This window comes from Dasypus novemcinctus, chromosome 4, assembly GCF_030445035.2.
Source record: "Dasypus novemcinctus isolate mDasNov1 chromosome 4, mDasNov1.1.hap2, whole genome shotgun sequence".
Lineage (NCBI taxonomy): Eukaryota > Metazoa > Chordata > Mammalia > Cingulata > Dasypodidae > Dasypus > Dasypus novemcinctus.
The window spans coordinates 40,791,469-40,807,968 of record NC_080676.1 but is presented as its reverse complement, the minus strand read 5'-3'; the positions used below and the strand labels follow the sequence as shown (position 1 = coordinate 40,807,968).

General features: G+C 38.6%; 1 protein-coding gene across 6 annotated transcripts in view; it reads left to right on the top strand.

Moving 5' to 3' along the window:
• The window catches only part of MECOM (MDS1 and EVI1 complex locus), a 573,098-nt gene that overhangs the window by 460,090 nt on the left and 96,508 nt on the right, over positions 1-16,500 (top strand). The gene's annotated exons all lie outside the window — the stretch shown is intronic.

The window sequence follows — 16,500 nt, the reverse complement described above, 5'->3', positions numbered from 1 at the left end:
TGCCTAAATTTTTGCCTTTGGATTGCTCACATCCAAGTGCATTCATTAGAACTTTGCTAAATGCCACGTTTCCCCTGGTTTCCTTAATTCCCTTTGGAATTTTTTTTTTCTGACAACCCTAGATCTTGTTAAAACCCTCCCACTGTGTCCTCTGTTACTAAAAAGTAATTAAATAAAAAATGAGGTCTGGATACATCTATCATTTAATTTGAAATTGCTTGTGAACATACAGAGGAAAAGTGACTTTGAAAGATCAATTCTCAAATTTTGATTTAAGAACTTGTTATTAGCTGAAATACTATGAACTGAGTCTATTCTTTCGACCTTTGCAAAGTCTAACCTAGTCAATTATTGCAGCAGACCAGGGAACCAAAGAATACCTTTGAATCAGTCAGACCCAAACTGATTTAAGTTTGTATGTGGTTAAAGAAGACATTAGTTAAAAATAATTAATTCTGCCTTTGACCTTTGAAATAAGGAAGGGCATTCATGGTCCTCCTTCCCAAACCCTCAATACATGTGAATCTACTTAACTCATTTCATTGCTTCCATCAGAGAACACTGTAGTGTGCCGTGATATCACAGGTTCTGAGTAACATAAGCAAAGTTGTCTTCTTCCTACATGAAAGGTCTCAATGGCTTTCGCTCATTTAGAGCAGACGTTTTTTGTAGTTCTCTAACAGACTTTCAAGGACATGTGCACATTTAGTGTATGTATGTTTTAGGAAATGGTCGCTAATAGAATCCCTCTTGTCTTTGGCACAATTTGGCAAGATTCCCATGGAATTATTACGAGATCATAGATCTTTTTCCTTCCAGGTTTTAATAAGACCCAAAATTGAGTGCAGTTATGTTGTTGTGTATGTCAAACACATAGTGTTTCGGGGAGGAATTCCTAAGTTGTACCATAGCTCTTTGCTATGTTCTTTCATCTTTTCCCATGGCTGTCCCTTCCCACCTTCAACCCCGCTGTCCTCTCTTCTCCACCAGTCCCTGATGCAACCTGGTCAGGGAGGGCCAGTGACCAGGTATCTGCTGAGCTGCTACTGGAGTAGACCCAGAAGGAAGGAGCAGAAATATCCCAAAGCAGACTCCACACAGGGAATATCCTACTTATATTGTCTTCTTGATTCCACAATTCATCTCCAGTTCAGATATATTATTTGGGGTTTAACAAGTATGCAGTATACTCCCACATATCACAGTTTTAAATCAACCATGAAAAACTGTGCATGTGACATTGGAGACACATAGGAGATGCAGGAATGAACCAGCCCGCATCTGGGCCTCTAGACAGACCATCACCATTCCATGTTCTTCCTCTAAAAACTTCTTTGTCCGCTGGTTCCAACTTAAATGTTACCTCACAGGGAGGATTTTGCTGTCTACCTTCCCCAGATTAGGTTCTGTCCACACTCTGTTATTTCTGCCATCACTTTTATGACACTTGAGTTCAGTATTGACCGCCTACCTCTTACCTTGCCCCAGCCTGTTGAGTGTGGTGCTCCATTCCTCCCCGCCCCGTCCCATCCATCCTGGGGCATAAAAGGGAAACAGGCACTCAGACTGGAAAAGGGCAGAAGGAAGAGAGGCCAGGAAGTAGATTTCAACTGGAATGGAAACAAGAAAAAGAAATGAGCACTGAGTTAGGTAATAAATGCAAAGGGAAGAGAAACCCTGATGAGGGAAGAAATTGGATAAAGAGAGAGACGCTTGGAAAGAAATGAGGGGAAGGGAAATCAAGCCTTTGCCATCAGAACTTCATACTTAAACTGTGGAAGAAGCCATGGGAACCAAAGTAAGGGGAGGATGTGGTTAAACAACAAGAGAAATAAAGATTTTTTACAGTAAAGCGTAATCAGGATTTAAAATAGAAAACATGCCACAACGAGAAGGATTTCATGCCCTTATTTCCCCTTGTGGCTTTTTTGCCCCCCTAGGCAAGGAAGGGCTAATGTGAAGTGTGAGTTAGACATAAAGGTTTGTTTTAAGATATGTATGTTCTCCAAAAGTAAAACCTTATTTTGTAAAAATAAATATGTAACATTGGACCATTTTAATTAAGACACCTATTGCTCTGCACTGGTTCCACCAATGTGACATCATCTTTTATTCTCATGAGTCCTAAGGAGTGTAGGTATCTTTTAAATCAAGTGTTCTTTTCTTTAGTACCCACGTATATACTTTTTTCTTCCCCTCCCCCTCCCTGCTGTTTTTGCTGTCTGTGTCCATTTGCTGTGTGATCTTCTATATCTATTTCTCTCTTTATCTTCTCATCTTTTGCCTCTAGGATTCACTGGGATTTGATCCTGGGGACCTCTGATGTGGAGAGAGGTTCCCTGTCAATTGCACCACCTCAGTTCCTGGACTCTGCTATGCTTCACCTTAACTCTCCCCTTTGTCTCTCTTTTGTTGCTTCATTATCTTGCTGTGTGACTCACTTGCGTAGGCACTGGCTCACCACATGGGCACTGGCTCGCTGCATGGGCATGCTTTTCTCTTGTTTTTTTTGTTTTTTTCACCAGGAGCCCCAGGGATCGAACCCATATGGGTTCCTCCCATATGGTAGGCAGAGGCCTTATCACTTGAGCCACATCCACTTTCCATTTATATCTTTTTAAATCTAGTTTATTGTTAGGGAATAAAATCTAGGTTTTAGGGTTTTCATGAAAAATGTGTTCTGTTCATCATTTTGCAGAATGGGTGTACGATGTGGTACTTTTAAAACAAATCTGCCATCCAGAGATGTGCTTAAATGTGGACCTTTACTCTGCCTCCAATGAGAAAACAATAGCACACAAGAAATATAGTAAAAAGTTCAATGATAAATCAAATTCACCCCACAATATTGCATCGTGATCTCTCTTTTCAGGAGAGGGGTGTGGAAAAATAGAGTGCCTGCTATGGTACACTGTCAAACCAGTGTTTTTAAAAAGGAATCAATCATTTTCAGAAATCTCTAAGCCTTTAGTCTTTATCGAGGCCTCCACTTCACATCCCTAAGTTGTCTTCTCTTTAGTTGGCACACATAAGATGAACATGCACACCCTCATCTTTCAGCAAGTCCATTACCTTTTCTGTAGATAATTCTCAGAAGCACCTGTATGAATAGAGTATGCCAAGACTTAGTGCCATAAATTTAAGTTTCTGTTGACTCTAAAAAGGATCAGCTGGCTTTAAAAGTGCACAATTTGAAATGGCTACTTGCACTTTCACTGGAATAGCCTTGCACATACACAACACATAAAAGTGACTAAGGCCCAAGGCTGCCAGAAAATATGCCGTGAGGCCTATGGAGGAGCAGACACCGTCCGCAGTAGCGTGGGATACACTGGAGACTAGTCATTTTTTTTGTAGTTCACACATTGCGCTTTATTTTTATTTAGAGTGTGACCACTTCTCAATCTTGCTTTTGCCGTGGTGACTACCGAATTTAAACCCTTGTTATCAAAACTTCCCAAAAGGTAATTTCAGAAGGAGAAAAATGGTTAACAGTCAGATCAAGCAAAAGTTAAGGAGACTGTGTCTCTTGTTCTTTATGAAAATTATGGGGCATGTTACAATGTGAGGCGTGTGTGTGTTTATATGTTCATTACAAACAATCTTGGACTGTAACAATAGAGTACTGCTTCCAGTACCCTAGCTTTTTCAAGCTAAGGCCTTATTCTTGTTATTTTATATTTTTTCTTTCCTCTTCCTTAGAAAATGATATCTCAGGACATACAATGCCTAAGAATTGGGAAGGAAACATTAGACCTTGTGAGCATTAGGTGAGATACAGATATAAAATGCTGTCTCATGCAGGCCAGTCCCATTTAAAATTATGTTTCCTTTAGAGAGGAATGTACCCACCGATAAGCTATCTTATATCATCAATGGGCGCGGCTTCCTGTGAACACTGCTCATGCTGAATCCCTATAGTTAACAGCAATGGGAGAGAAGGAACTTGAAAAACTCTCCTCTATTTGGTAATTATAGAATCCCGGGTACGTGTGAGGTTTAGCCAGAGAGCGTATTGGTTTCAGTAGACTATGGTAAAGTTAATTAAGGATGATTAATGGAGCATTTTCCTTCCAATGATATCTGTGACAGAACAAAGCTGTCTCAGGCTTGTCAAGCAGAATTTGAGTTGAATGAGTATTTATGTGATCAAATCTGAAGGCTGCCTCTTGACAGAGCAAGGATTCATCAATCAATTGCTCTGGCTTGCAGTGGTGGGAAATTGGTCTGTCCGTGTAGGCTCTGCTCCCATCCCCCATTTTTTTCATTCAATCATCCCTCAGGCTACAATGCATCTTTTGCTTTTACCTCTGACCACCTTAAGGGCTATCAGAGAAAAGTAAAGGCGAGAGGGAAAACATCTATTATGGTCGTTATTTCTCAGCTGAACTCATACAATTGATTTCTTTTAAGCAGAGGGTTATAAAGTGACTAGTCGGTGCAAGAAATTAATTGGCATTAATAAAAGTTATCTTACAGCTTGATGAGAAGCGATAGTGGGCTTAGTAAAAAACTATCACATAGCTGTGCCCTTTTCATTCTTATACCTGTTTTCCCTTATAAAATCATAAGCCCTCTCTTAAGCTTTAGCAAAGGCATTTAATTCTAAGGCTAGGCTAGAGAAGAACAGATGTAGCCTGTGTTTTAGGTTTCTGCTTTTAGCCATACTCTACCATCTGCCGTGGGCAGGTCTGGTTTCTAAATGTGATGGCCAATGGCCCCACCAGGAGAGGCAGGCACTGTTAGGCATCAGGTCTGCCTAGGTCAAGCAGTGATCTACCTGGGCTGCAGGCTCATTTTCATTTAGGATATGCAGGGTTTAATTACAGCAGAACAAGCACAGTGCAGAGATCAGGGGTTAGCTAAAAGAGCTGTATTCATCTTTAAAGGGTTGTGCAAGTGATTTTACATTTATTATCTGATATGACACAAAAATTCCATGTAAACAGGACAGGCATGGTGATTCCTATTAAGCAGATGTGGAAACTGAGGTTGAGAGAGGTTTCATGACTTGTTAGAATGATATAGCTGTACCTGGTGACTGAGATGAGACATGAATCCAATGCCGGGCACTGCCACCATACCCCTCTACCTCTCTGATGGGCCGTTGTCTTTCAGCCTCATGGTACACTGATCGTTTGCTTTCTCAAATGATGGCACAATATTTGCACTCAGAATCTAAGGGTAATCATGTGAGCTTTGAATGGACTATACCACTTGAGCAAGTTCGGTCTAACAGGACCTTGGCTGGTGCTGGACCGTTTACTTCTGAGGTTGAATGACTGCCACTGGGAGTGGAACATTCCTCCCACAGCAAGGCACTTGGACTCTTGGTGATTTCAGCAGTAACACCCATCTGCACATAGACTCTTCCACAGTGTCAGCAAGGGGAATGTGTGGACATATACAGTTTCCCAAAGAGTAGTCCCACAATTCCAAGGACTTATTGTTCAGAAGGAAAAAATACATGCGAACGTACCCATACAATTGTTTTCGTTGTTTTAACTGAGATGTTTTAAAAGGGACATTTTTTAATGTTCAAATTTTAGCTGCAGAGAAAATACCTTGCTAGTTATTTATCAGAAAATTTCAGTGTTTTTCCCAAATCATGCTTACTCATCTTAAAATGTGCAATAATTGATTTTATAACCTACATTCTCATGGTCTTTGGAAAGCAGGCATGAGTAATTATAACAAGATTTGCATTCCATTTTCTTGAATGTTTTATAATCATCTGACTTACAGTATTAAAATTTGGGGAAAAGTTTTACCTTCCCTGTGTGTTTTCAGAGTATAAAATAAGATATAGAAGGGGAAATAATTTAAGAAAATGATTGCCAATGGGATAGAACAATTTCAACTGATATTGTTTTCCCTTTCTTTATACATAAACATAAATCCTGATTAGTTTAAGTACCTAAACTATAACAATGAGTTTTTCCAACAAATACATTTTTTGATACATATTAATAAAGCATAAATCCATCCAAAATATATAATCAATGGTATTTGTTATAATCACGTAGTTGTGCACTCATCTCTTCAATCATTTGTAGAACATTTTCATTATTCCAGTAGTAGTAGTAGTAATGATAATAATAATAAAAACCAAACAAACAAAACTCATCACCTTTCAATCTCTATGCTTCCCCTTCCATCTATAGCTGCTATTCTGTATCCTTCTCTCTAATATATTTGTATTTATATTTTGTAAAAGTCTTATATATACAATATTGCTCATATTTGTATTTTACATGAGGTTTCACTATGCTGTACAGTCTCATTTACATTTTTTAGCTTTCCTTTTAGTAATATACATGTCCTTAGTCTTTCCCTTGCAACCACTCTCATACCCATATAATGGCTCTGCCAGTCACAAACACTATGTGCTCTCACCATTTCCATTGGTTTCCAAAGATTTACAACCTTTTAACCAATTCGGCACAGATTAATCCTCAGCTTTCCATTCTCTACCCTCATTCTATTTTCTGCTGACCTATATTCTAATTATTAATTCCATGAGTTTACATAATATATTTAGTTCATAATAGCATAGTCATACAGTATTTATCCTTTTGTATCTCACCATAATGTCCTCCAGGTTCATCCATGTTGTCATATGCTTCACACCTTCATTTATTCTTACTGCTGTGTAATAGTCCATCATGTGTATATACCATAATTTGTTTATCCATTCATCAGTTGTTGGACACCTGAGTTGTTTCCAACTTTTAGCAATAGTGAATAACACTGCTATGAACATCAGTGTGCGGATGTCTGTTCACATCACTGCTCTCAATTCTTCTGAGTATATACCTAGTAATAGTATTGCTGGGACACATGGCAAGTCTATATTCAACTTCCTTTGGAACTGCCAAACCGTCCTACACAGTGGTTGTACCATTCTACTTCCCCACCAATGGTGATTAAGTGTTCCTATCTCTCTACATCCTCTCCAATATTTACAGTTTTCTGACTTTTTAATAGTGACCAGTCTAATTGGTGTGAAATGATATATCATTGTAGTTTTGATTTGCATGTCATTAATCTCATGGGTTTCTTCCCCATTTGTATTTCTTCTTTGGACAATTGAACAATGAGTTTTGATTTCTAAAATCTCTTTGAAATGGGTAGGAAACACTCTAAATATTCAAGATAAGGCTTTTTAGCCATGTTGTCATTGAGATTTGCATTCATATTTTTTTGCATTCATATTTTTAAAATATTTTCTATCTGCAAGTGTTTTTCTGTGAAAATATTGAAGGGCCTTGCTTTCTTTTTTTTTTTTGCCCTTTTCAGATATTTTTGTGTAATAATATTAAAGACCTCATGTTTGTTTCCAAAATTTCTTTAGACTAATGATTCTCTATTGTACAGTGTTTGGGGATAAATTTTTTAATTTATTTTAACTTTAGCAGAGTCATCTAAAGAGCAAAAAGGGATTATCCAGAGACAGCCACACAAAGAACTGACCTTCTCAGTCCTCAGTTTAGCCACTGTATGCCCATGTGATAATGGCTTCTGGGATCAGAACACTCAGAACGTCAGGATATCTGACAAATACAGAGGACAGGGAAACTAGTTCTTCCCTTGTGGTATACACTGTATTTCTATAAATAATCTTGGGTTTTAGTATCTTTATGGGTAATTATAGCTCCCTTTGACCTATAGAACTCACTGTTAAACAAAATCCCTCTGTCTGTGGCATGTGATTATTTTTAGGCCAAATCTTTCCTCATCCCGTAATTAAGCCATTGATGTCTAAGACCAGAGTGCAGAATTTTCATATGTCTATTAAATTATAACAATTCATTTAGACGTATAGTTCTGACTTGGTAAGATATTAGTATCTCATTTCTGTTACTTCATGTATTAATATTTGCTCTTTTTAATTCTGTGCCTACTTCCTCCCTCAGGCTTACGTCACTTTGATATCCTCTCCGCTCCTCCTTCATCCAAATCACTGACAAAATGCCTGAGTGGGATAGGGTACTTTCTGGGTTTCTGTAGAGCCATGAATTGTCTCTGTTAATTGGTCCTTGTGCCCAAATATCCAACAGGGTCCAATGATAATGCAAAAACAAGATATCACATTTGGATCTCAGATGAGTGTGTGGCATCATTTTCTGAGGTAGAATAACAGGGTGGGCATCAGTCCAGCTCTTGCCATGTGCCCCCTAGTCCTAGCAAGTGCTTGGTAATACCTCTGGACCTCCAGCAGGCCTTTGGGCAGGTCCGTAAGCTGCAGTGCTATTGGCAAAATTGATATTTACACTATCTGTGCAAGTAGGAGAGTATTCAAAATAGGAGTAGACTCTCTGGTCACTCAATGGACATCATTGATTTTGGTGAGCTGGACTGGTTTAACTCAACTCTCTTGATAATCCTACATGATCCAAAATGAATATGACAAGAGAGTTGTTTGGCAGTTCGCAATTTTTTAAAAAAGGAATGTCCATACATAATGTCCACATTTTAAAAAATCTTTTCAACTGTGTTAATTACAGGGTAAGAGAATATAGCACAATGGTCATAATTTTATTCTCATGGCAGGCACAGGAGCATAGGTAAAAACATTGATGTATGATTTTAAATGACTAGATATTTTGGACAATGCTAAGAAAATTTGCTCAGAGAGGAAAAATACTATACATATAATTATGTGTGTTCATATACATATTATATAGGTAACATATATATATGTAAAATATTAGTAGTTATAACGGATTAGTGGCCTGTCTGATATATTCTGCATCCAAGCCTTGTGTTATTTTACATATTTTACAAGATTATAAACAAATGATGTGGGATCTGCTATTATAATGCAGTATTTCTAGAAAAACTCTTAACCAGAAATCAACAAGCAAACCAACAACGAAAAACCAGAAGGTGAGTTCTCAGTGAAGAAGTTGAAACTTTATTCCCTACAATGATCCTTTGGGGATGATTTCAAAATTTATTCCCAAGGTTTTGCATTTTTAACTTCCTGAATAGTGCAGTAAGTACAACTTTTTATTCTAAAGCCAGACAGAATCAGCAGAGATAAAAAGCTAGTTAATGCCATTGAAATGGCTCTTATGGACTTTTCCCACCTCCCCTATTCTTTGCTTAGTAACTTGAACATAAATGCATTTGTTCTCTTTTTTCCCTTGAGCAACCCAATGTATTTGCAGTGTACAAAATTCCACTAAGTCAGATTTTGATGGCCCCCTCTCTCTCTCCACCACCTACCTTCTTTCTCTCTCTTTCTGTCTCTCCCAACCTCTTCCTTGCCCAAAACAAAAACAAAGGAAACAGAACCCTTCCCACAATGCTATTCTCCATTCACATCCAACCATTAACATGGGATGCTGCTTCCCTCACTTTATCTGATCAACTCCTGCTGTCCTTGAGGTCTTGGCTTAGACCTGCCTTCCTCTAGGAAGCCTTCCATATGCCTTCCCCCCTCTTGCATTTCATCCCTGTCCTCAGCCCAGGGCAGGTGTTCTTGCTGTGTGCTCTCCTAGTCCTAGCAAGTGCTTTGTAATGCTTTGGTACTCACCGGCAGGCTGCAGGCTCCGGGAGAGCGGAGCCTGTGCCTGCATTGTTTATGATTGCAGAGCCTGGCATACAATAGGTGCCTAATAAATATTTGGGAAAGAAATAGTAGAAGAAAAGAGGCGGAGGGATGGGTGGATGATGTATTATAGAAAGTGTTTTAAGAACTCTCTCAAATTCATCTTCTGCTGGAGCACAGCTATGGATCAGGAATCTGCAGTAAAGATGGATAACGAGCCCTCAGGTGGGACTAGCCCTTGCTGAGAGTGGCTGAAATGGGACACCAAATCACAGCCTCCTTGTTTGTAAAATTGGTGGAACTTTGAAAGCAGGTATGTCCTCTTAGCAAGAGATAATTAATTTTGGTATACAACATAATCAACCTGAGGACCCCCTGCCCAACTAAAGGCTGCTCCTGTGTGCTAGCTTTTTCACTTGCCCCTTTATTGTTCCTGGTCATCTTCAAGCCATGGAACTGAGCACCTGGACTGCTGTATATGCATCTGAACATCTACTCCAAATTTCCCTCTCCCTAAATTGTCTGATACCATGATTAAGAGAATGAGCCCCTGTCTAGGAGTCAGATATGTCTGTTGAATCTGGCTCTATCACTTATAAACATATGACCTTGGACAAGTCACTTCTTTGAACTTTACTTTCCCCATCTGTACAATCAGGACATTAGCCCATTTGTGTTTAGATTGATGAGGTGATCAAGCAACTCATGTGAAAATGTGTTACAAACTCAAAGCATTGTGAGGAAGTCTTAAGTTGATGCAAATTGACAATAGGGTCATAGATACGATGTTGTATATCAAAAGCACTTTTGAGGTTTCTTTAGCATAGGAAGTAAATGATCAAGTAGGAACCTCTACTTAATTCCCAAAGTACGAAATGGGATTCAGAATGAGGGGTATTTGTATAAAGAGATATTCCTAAGTGTCCTCTCTTATTTTGAGTACCTCTGAAAAAGGTTCCCTATGCTATTTGCTATTCTGAAAATTCACTCAGATTTTTAAAGTACCTTGAGCCCTGAATGTTTAGATTTAGATTATATTTACATTATAATTGAGTACCATTCTTTCCTTGCCTAGATATGTGAATACTATTTTTGTGTGCGAGTAAGCTTAAAAATTGACTGTCTAAATATTTAACCAGAGTTATTTTAAAAGAGTTTCATTATTTATCTTCTTTATGATTTATATTATCACATTCTGTGTCTGTAGTTATGGTTTATCATAAGCAGCCCATCTGCTACAACAGCCAAATTGGAACATTCACATAAGATGAGTTCAGATATCATAAACATGACAAGAGATGGATTACATTTAGTCTTTCTCCATGTTTAACCAATTTAATTTGTTTCCTATGCAGAAGAGGCTCTAAATTTACTTAATATATGTTAGCACTTAGGCACATGGTTAGAAACAAGGCGAAGGTCTTAACCTATTCGTAAATAAATGAGAAGATTCCTGTCGGAGAGAAAGAAAAAGAGAGAATTTATGTCAAACAATCAGGAATTTAATACATAGTGGTCTTTTAGGATGTCCAGTTTGTGTACATACTCTTAAGGCATGATTACGAATAACTTCACTTCCTATAAACAATGTGACTGGAGAAATTACTCACAGATAAAACAAAAAGGGGAAGAAAGGTAAGACGTTTTAACTGAAGCCAGTAAGTGAATTACTTTCCCTGAAAAGGTTAAAAATGGCAGATTTATTTTTTGTTGCCATAATATTTGTCTTTGTTGGACCAGATATCTGAGGTAGTCCCCAGAAGATGCAGGGTTCCTTGAGACGTCACCACATGACCTCGGGTTCAAAGTTCAGCAGAACTCGAAGGACGGTTCCCCTCTGTCGTTTGGGTGCTCAAGGACCCTTAACTTCAGGCTGGGGCTGTTGGCTGAATGAATGTATTTATACCACTGTAGAGAAAGCTTTCAGTGATTATACTGGATTTCCCTCTGCCCCTGTTAAAGGTCAAGTAGAGGACTTTATAGTACAAGCAAAAGAGTCATTCATTTTTCACTCCTTAAGTAAAGGACTTATGTCACATTATTAGTGAGAATGTGATTCACTGTTAAAGCAACATAGGTCTTAATGATCTATAAAGCTGTTTCCCTCAAAGTTATGGATTCATTGCTCAGCAGACCTAAATATATGTTGTTCTAGGATCATGCAAGCCATGAATACTAAAAATAAAAATAAACATATTTCTTTGATGATGATTTATCACCAAACAATTTGGGGCTAATACATTCACATTATCGGATGCAAATACAAATGTGACATAACTGACTGGGCCTTTAAGATGAAGTGTCATTACTTTGGGAAATATGGGCAGTGCCTCAACTTCATCACAGCCTTTGTAGCATAATGTTTTGAGAGCCTCTGACTAATAGGTTCAACTTGCAGCAGTTTGGTACCTCAATTCCATACTTAGCAAGAGAATGGCTTCATTCAGCCTCCTTGATGACCCAATACACATACTTGGGGATATTGTATGCCATTGTGAATTAGTATGCAAAGTTGGTAAAAGGAGACTGGGTGGCTTCTGTTGGGTAAGACACTGAGTTCACAGTGAGCACAAAGGCAGCACCATGGCAGGAACAGAAAATCTTACCACATACCTATGTCCATAAGGGTGGACACCCATAGCTCCTCTATTAGACTATTCAGAAATTCTCCTGACAGCAGTGACAAGAGCTTCTTGGTTTTATACATCGTGGTTCTTTTCTGTATGAGGACAAAGATCTATAATTGCCCCTGAATTTCTCATCAAAGTACAAAGCTATACAGAAAGTGGGAGGGCATGTATTAAGCTGACCCTCTTTTCTTGCAGCTGTCATTTCTTCTTCTGATCCACTACCATCATCTTTCCAAGGACCACGATATGTCTTGTATTTATTTCTTTCTCTCATTCTTTCTTCTGTGTATTTCCTCCACTTCCTTTTATTATTCTTCCCTCTCTCTTTTTGTCATTTCATCCCATTTCTTGCTCACGGAATCAGGGTAGGAGAGAGCTGGCATTTAATATATTCAATAGTTATATTCTTGGTACTGTTAAGAACTTGCTTAAAGGAAAGAAGTTTTCTCGTGTCAAGAGAAAACTGCATACCCTATGGAATGAATATATGCTTATCTTCCCATTCTGGTTTTGGGATTGCTATTTTCATTAATGAAATCAGAGTGGATCCATTAATTTCTCAGCGTTTTTTTTCTATCAGTACACTCTGAATAATGTTTTAGATATAAAACATTTTATAATGCTACAATAGCATTTATGCAAGGCCTTCAAGAAATAAGTTAGCAAGTAGGAAGGAAGACAAAAGAAAACAAATGATAGCACAAAATGTACATTATATGAGAACTGCAGACTGCTCTACCAGTTAGACCGCCCCAGTGTGTGTCTAATTTATGTAGCTGATAACCTAAGTTAACAGAGACCCTGGCACTATTATGGAGGTAATATTTTCTCAAGGATGTACAGTCTTAAACAACTTCTTCCTGTATTAGGTTCATGCATGCTTTTCCTTAACATAAAACAGGTATGTCTGTTCTCTTGTTCCATTTCATTTTCTTGGAAAAACAAATTTATTGTAGGCCAGCCGAATGGAAATTCTGCTTACTGTTTATGACTGAAGTTGCTCTCCCCTTCTCCTGTATTACCCAGGGAATTAGTTCAATATAGAGTCTTATTCCACACCCATTTCTTTATTTTTCCCCTCTCTATCCTTCTTTTCAGGGTACTGTTTCAAAAAGTATATGGCCACAGAGCAGCTGGTAACATTTAGTAACCACCTGCACAAGTAGTTCTGTTTCCAATGGTAGAAAATTTAGCTTACATAAGGCAAAAAAAAAAAAACAAAACACAAAACTGTAAGGTGTCGGCTTTTCCATTTTTATTTGTATTTGTGTACATTTTCTTACTGATGAATGTTCTGCTAAGTGAAACATAACTCCTTGGTAAAGAATGAGTAACGGTATGGTGTGGCAGTCATTTGTTTCAATAAGGTTTGGTTAAATTGAAACTCTGTCAGTAAGTCGAGAGGTTGCTCATAGCCAGGGAGAGACTCTTAAAATCTGTAACTTCTTTGAAGGGTGAGAAAAGCACCCTCTTGAATTGGAAAATTCTACCATGATTTTCCAGGTAACAGTTCCTATTGACTTGTATGAAAAGTATCATGATGTATGCAAAGTATCATGATGTATGCTGGATTCCAAGGAAAGGCCTTGTACAGTCAGTCAGACTTCTGGGACCTAATAGTAAAGAAATTACCTGCCTATTGTTTGGGAGCTAGTTTAAATTTCTAAGTTTTTAATTAAATTGTTCATATAACTATCCATTGAATATTGGTCATAACTCCACTAACAGTGACTGATGTGTCATATGGTGACGTTCCTTAAATCAAGGTAGCTCTTCTGTAAATGAAACTCCAACCTAAAACCTGCCATCTACAAATTATGTGGTGACTAAGCAATGTAAAGCCAACTGCTTCTCCTAAGTAGCCCTTGCTTGTCTCCTCATATTTTCTCCTCAATCACCATTTTTCTTGTAAGTAGAGGAAATCAAATACTACTAGGTGTTAAACCCATGTAGACTTCTAGTATACTTATCTTTTAAGGAAAAAACTCAGCAGTAAATATTGTTTTATTTTGTTTAAAATGCATTGAAAGGCACAGAACAAACTAGGAAGTTATTCTGTCCAGGAATCTGAACCATGTAAATAAATACTAACTTTCTTTTTTAATCCAATTTTAAGATGGTAAGGATCACAGAAGAAATTTAGCATATTATCTTGGCTTTTAGAGTCACAAACCAAAATTCATGACCATGCTGAGAATAGAACCAAATTAAATTATAGGACAATGTCCATCCTTTTTTCCCTTCTCCTCCCTTTACCCTTCTCTCACCCACTCTTTTCTTCCCTGGCAAGGGAAATAGTGAAAGAAGATGCTGAGCTGAATTCCCTTTAAAGACAAATTGAATTCAACAGCAGTTAGATGCTTGTAAGACACAACTGGGAACTATAAAGCTTACAATATAAAATTCTTTAATTATAACAGAATAATCTAGCTTAGGAGGTGATAAAAACAAAAATGCAGGGTACAAATTATGAACTTCTCTTGGAGTTCAGTGGAAAGAGAGAAAGATTATTGTGGACCAAAGAAGGCTTCAAGGAAGACCTTGAGAGATGAGTAGCAGATCCATAGGCACTGTCTCATTGCATGCTCTCGAGCCAAGGAGAAATAGTCTTTAACGTCTGTCTCTATCTCCTCAGTTCCTATGTAGTTTTCATCTTACTGCAACCTTCTTTTTGCCTGCAATATTTGAAAACGTCAACAGTGACTCCCAAGTGCCAAGTCCAGTGTTTGGAACTCTCTGGAGAAAATTATGGTGGAGCTGGTGTTTTTTTCCACAGGATGAATGGATGGTTTTTCTTCTACCCTCCTTTCCTCCACAGTCTCAAATATTGGTATTTCCCAGGATCCAGGCCTCAGCCTTCCTCTCTTCCGGTACTAGATTTCCCCAGGTAATGTCTGCCCAAAGATGCCATCTATTTGTTAGGGACTCCCAAATCTTAATCTAAGGTTCCAAGTCCACAGTTCTTTCTTCGTTTGTGCAGAACTCCCCATCTGAATATCTAGCCCTACTTTTGTTACCCTTATTTCCCACTGCATTAATGGTTTCATCATCTACCTTGCCTGTCTCGTGTAGTCTACCTTGAGTTTTTGCACTCCTCTCTTCACCCTTTACCAATGATTTGCCAAATTTAATGTTCTATACCCCAGGGATATTTCTTGATTCTGTCCTCTTTCCTCAAAACACACTGCTTTTTTTTTTTTTTTCTAATTTATAGTCTCACCACCTATTGCCAAAAGTGCTTATAAGAAAGTTCCAGATGGCGTCCCTTCCATTCAAGCCCATCCTCTCTAGACATCAAACATCAACTCCGAGATAATCCTTTATTCGCTTAAGGCACTACTCTGGTTCCCTGTTGTCATTAGCAGTATTTTTGACTGTGTTTTGATGAGCCCCAAGGTCCCAAGGGACATCTCAAGCAGTAGCAGTGGAGGAAGGAAAGCCAAGCAGGTGGGCCTCCTAACTCCCTGTCTCAGCCTCAACCAGCACAGCATGACTTTTTATTTGTTTGATTTGCTATGGGTTTGCATCAGATTATGCTGGAGAAAAAACTGTTCTGCTGCTAAAAGCCTTTGAAAAATACTTTAGAGGTCCAAACTCTTCAGCCTGATGTGCATGGCTCTTGGGAATTTAGTTGTAAACTGTCCTCAGGTCCAATTTTCCCCTGTCTTTGACTTCTGAAAGCACTGTGCTCCTTCAGCAGTCTGTGTCTTTGTTTATGCTGTTTTCCCTTCTTGAATTCCCCATCTTAGCTCTCCATTTTTCCATGGCAAATTCCCCATGATTCACCTCAAATGTTTCCCTCATGCTGTCCCTGAGAGAGGAGCCTAAAGAAAGGCATTCTTCATAAATCTCTTCAAAACCCTAACACAGCAGCTGCCTCCATCTCTAAACTGCTTTCACTGTGGCCTCCTGGAAGGCAGAGTGAGGCTTACTCGTGTTAGTGCCTCAGCCCGCCGTCCCACACCTGGGATGAAGGAAGTGCTCACCCGTCAGTACAGGTCCAGGTGCTCCTCCCTCTGCTGCTGCTACAATGACAAAGCCAACAAACATTTTAAAGCAAAAGACTGAAGCATTAAGAATGGTATTTTAGATGTTTAAGAAGGTTGATCTTAAAGTCAGGTGCAGAATAGGAGCGGGGAGAACTTGGGGCCAGGGAGATAGGTGTCTAAAGGGGATTGTCAGAATGGTAAAGCATGAAGGAAATTAAAATCTATTACCGATGCATTGCTGAATGGATGGAATGAGTAAAAATGCATGTATTTCAGAGGAGAAGGGCGAAGGGCAAAGTGTGCTCATATTCTTTAGGAAATCCTG